Source organism: Saccopteryx bilineata, chromosome 6 (genome assembly GCF_036850765.1).
Source record: "Saccopteryx bilineata isolate mSacBil1 chromosome 6, mSacBil1_pri_phased_curated, whole genome shotgun sequence".
NCBI lineage: Eukaryota > Metazoa > Chordata > Mammalia > Chiroptera > Emballonuridae > Saccopteryx > Saccopteryx bilineata.
In genome coordinates, this window is record NC_089495.1 from 66,052,423 (window position 1) to 66,056,679 (window position 4,257).

Genomic DNA, 4,257 nt, shown 5'->3' on the forward strand with positions numbered 1-4,257 from the left:
TCAGGCCACATTTCTTTTCAACTAATAAAAAATAAATACTCTGTTAAATGAAACATATTTTATTTTAATGTTTTGAAAAATTTTTTTGTCAAGCCATACTATTATTTAATATTTGCTAAGAATTTTCAGTAAAACAATGTTTTCTGAAATGTCTGCATATCTAAGAATATATAGCAGTAACAGAGGTTGATTTTTTATGGGAGGAGTTCGCTTTGTGAATGAAATAAATATAGAGAATATTAAGTACAGTCATATAAATCAATAAAGAAAATAAGTGTGGTAGAAAAATATTTTGAAATATTAATTACAGTTTTTCTCCACAGTTTTTTTTTTTAATTTTAAAATTTATTTAGAAAATTAACTTTAACATGGTGACATTGATCAATAAGAGAACCTAGATTTCAGGTAAATATTTTTATAGCATTCGAACTGTTGGTTATGTGTATACTTATCACCCAAAGTCAAGTTATTTTTTGTCACCTTACATTTGTCCCTCTTACACTTCCCACCACCCCTTCCCACACCTCCCTATCCCCCTCCACCATATTGCCTTCCCCATGGAAACTTCACTTTTATCTATGTTCATGAGTCTCAGTTTTATATCTCACTTATCTGTGAAATCATAGTTTTTAACTTTTTTTGATTTACTTATTTCACTCAGTATTATGTTCTCAAGCTCCACCTATGTTGTCATAAATGTCACTATGTCATCATTTTCTATGGCTACTCCATTTCTATGGAGTAGTATTTCATTGTATATATGTAGCACATCTTCTTTAACCAATCCTCTATTGAAGGACACTTTAGTGATTTCCGTGTCTTGGTTACTATGAGTAATGCTGCGATGAACATGGAGGTGCCTGTGTCTTTATGTGCCAATGATTTTGAGTTTTGGAGGTAGATAGCCAGTAGAGGGATTGCTGAATCATATGGTAGTTTCATTTTTAATTTTTGAGGAACCACCCTACTTTCTTCCATAATAGTTTTAATAATTTGCATTCCTACCATCAGTAAATGAGGGGTTTTTTTTTTCTCCACAGCTTCTCAAAGACAAAGAAGGTAAAGGCAAAAATAAATGGGACTATATCAAACTAAAAAGCTTCTTCACAGCAAAAGAACTGAAACCAAAAAAAAAAAACAAAAAAATAGCCTACAAAGTGCAGTTTCTTATAACTTGTGCCAACACCACATTTATTCATCTGTTTATCTTTAATTTAGGTTTATTTTTATATTGTTTTATTGTTCAGGTTTTCTTGTTCTGGTTCTGGCTTCTTGACTCAGTCAAATATTATTAAATTTCTATTCAGGTGTTGTAACCTGATGAGCTCAAATGTGAGTTGTTAGTAAAATAAGTGTTGGCACTTGGAGATGCAAGAACAGCAAGAAAGCAAAAGACCAAAAGGCATTAAATCAGAATGAGCTGGATCCATTTTCAGTGTCATTGTCACAGCAAAATAAAGAATTATCTGCTTGGTGGATTAGGGTTTATTTCTTTTAATTGAATAAATTATGGTAGCAATAGATTTTTTATCATTAAGAGTAGGTAGTTAGTTAGCAATTAATTATAAAAGAAATAGAGAAGTGGCCATATTTATTTATATACAAATCAGGTGACTCAGACTATATCAGTTAGATTACAAATAAAATATATCAGCATTATCTTACCCTGATTGGAGACATATAGTCTGGTTAAAAAGCTCTGGCTACAATATGAACTGACAATGTCACTTGTAAATGGAAAACATCATTTTTTCTTTATTATATGGGCATTTAAATGGGCAAAACAGTGATATTTTTTAAGTGAAAGGAGGAGAGATAGTGAGACAGACTCCCACATGTGCCCCTATCAGGACCCATGGGTCAACCCTATCTGAGGCTATGCTTAATCAACAGAGTTATTTTTAATGCCTGAGGCTGACCACATTGTATTTAACCCAGCTATTCTCAGCCTCAAGCTGATGCTCAAACCCTTTGAGCCACTGGCTAAGGGAGAAGATGGAGAGAAGGGTTAGAGCAGGGGTCCCCAAACTACAGCCAGCGGGCCGCATGTGGCCCCCTGAGGCCATTTATCTGGCCCCCGCTGCACTTCCGGAAGGGGTACTTCTTTCATTGGTGGTCCGTAAGAGGAGCACATTGACCATCTCATTAGCCAAAAGTAGGCCCATAGTTCCCATTGAAATACTGGTCAGTTTGTAGATTTAAATTTACTTGTTCTTTATTTTAAATATTGTATTTGTTCCCATTTTATTTTGTTTTCACTTTAAAATAAGATATGTGCAGTGTGCATAGGGATTTGTTCATAGTTTATTTTATAGTCTGGCCCTCCAACGGTCTGAGGGACAGTGAACTGGCACCCTGTGTAAAAAGTTTGGGGACCCCTGGGTTAGAGGGAGAGAGGGAGAAGCAGATGATTGGTTTTCTTCTGTGCCCTAACTAGGAATTGAACAGGGACATCCATATGCCAGGCTGACACTCTTCAACTGAGCAAACCAGCCAGGGCCATAAAAGTTTTAAACCAAAAGAAAATACTAAATTTCATCATTTTAATAAGCTTGCTCTCTTAATTTTACTTTCTTATAATGGTTATTTATATATATATGATTTAAGCAAAAGTAAAATTACAACTAGATAAAATTATGTATGTTTTCTTTTAAAGTGAGAAAATAAAATATTTTACATTTTATTTCATGGTATTAGAGAAGTCTTTAAAAACTTGATCACTGCCTGACCAGGCGGTGGCCAGTGGATAGTGTGTCGGACTGGGACACAGAGGACAGAGGTCCAAAACCCTGAGGTCACCAGCTTGAACGTGGGCTCATATGGTTTGAGAATAGCTCACCCGCTTGAACCCGATGTCATTGGCTTGAGCAAGGGGGTCACTCAGTCTGCTGTAGCCCCCTGGTAAAGGCTCATTTGAGAAAGCAATCAATGAACAACTAAAGTGCCACATCAAAGAATTGATGATTCTCATCTCTCTTTCTTCCTTTCTGTGTCCCTATCTGTCCCTTTCTCTGTCTCTTTCTGTCACACACACACACACACACACACACACACACACACAAATGTGATAACCAAAAAAGTTACCCTCAAAACAAGTGAGAAGAATTATTTGTTTTAAAATACGTACCAGAAGTTCCAGATATAGTGGGAGGAGTAACAGAATATCCAGTTACCCAAATTGATTAAATTGAAGTATTTCTAAGTAATGAAGATTAATTTTAAAAAAATGTCAATGTCCAGTTGGATTTAAGACACCCAATTATTCAATTTAGAAGGATCAAACAGGAAATATCCTGAACATGTTGCCCATCCACACATTGCATAGCGTCTAGAAAGAGGTAGTAGGTGAAGTCGTGGGGGTTCACACTATCAGCAAGTGAGAACAGAGTCATACCACTCCCTGACTTAAAGATGATTTCATACAAGGGGTGGGAAGCTGAAATAAGGTCTCAGTGCTTGAACAGTTCTTAAACCTCCAGCCAATGGCTAGCAACCAGTCAGGATGCCAGTCGATGCAGGTGAGCTCCAAGAGCAGTGGGTAGGGAAGCTGGCAGTATGTCTTCTGTGGGGTCTGAGAGAAGTCTGGGGCCATACCAGGGCTCCATGATCATTTGTCTATAATCTTTGAAATATTTGTATGCCTTGCCCAACTGCTGTACCAGCATTGGATCACTGTCAAATTCATTAAGAATCTTGGCACCAGTTTCATCCACAGAGCTATTTCCAGAGATATAGACAACACTCACTGTCCCACAGGCCCCAAGCAGCCCAGAAAGCCAGGGACATTTTTGGCATAGCTAGGACTTTCCATACATGCTGTCACTGTGACCCCTGTGCTGGAGCCTGGGTGTTGGGGTAGCTTTCAATATCTGCACCTGGTTTGGTTGACTTTTTCTCTGAAGCCATGCAGTTCATGAGACATAATTTTATATCAGGGTGTTTATTCTTAACCTTATCTCAAACCCAGTTTAAATGGTACTAATACACATAGAAATGAATATTAGACATAGAGGAGATCAATGAATGTTTGTGTATGTGTGTGTGTGTGTATGTGTGTATGTGTGTTTCATATTGGGAAGAATATTAAAATATAAATTTACATACCTGGTGCTAGTCCTGATGTTTTGTATTTGATGGTTTATCACTGGTTAAGTTATGAACATCTTGGGTTTTAGTGTCTTATTTATATACAGAAATTTTTACTAGCTTACATCTAACTTCCCTTTTAGCTTTCTTCATTATTTAAATATTGATACA

At 36.5% G+C, this 4,257-nt stretch overlaps 1 pseudogene; it reads right to left on the bottom strand.

Annotated features, from left to right (window-relative positions):
• Positions 1 to 3,263: 3,263 nt before the first annotated feature.
• LOC136309307 (mitochondrial import inner membrane translocase subunit TIM50 pseudogene) lies at positions 3,264 to 3,906 on the bottom strand (annotated as a pseudogene).
• Between the last annotated feature and the right edge of the window lie 351 nt (positions 3,907 to 4,257).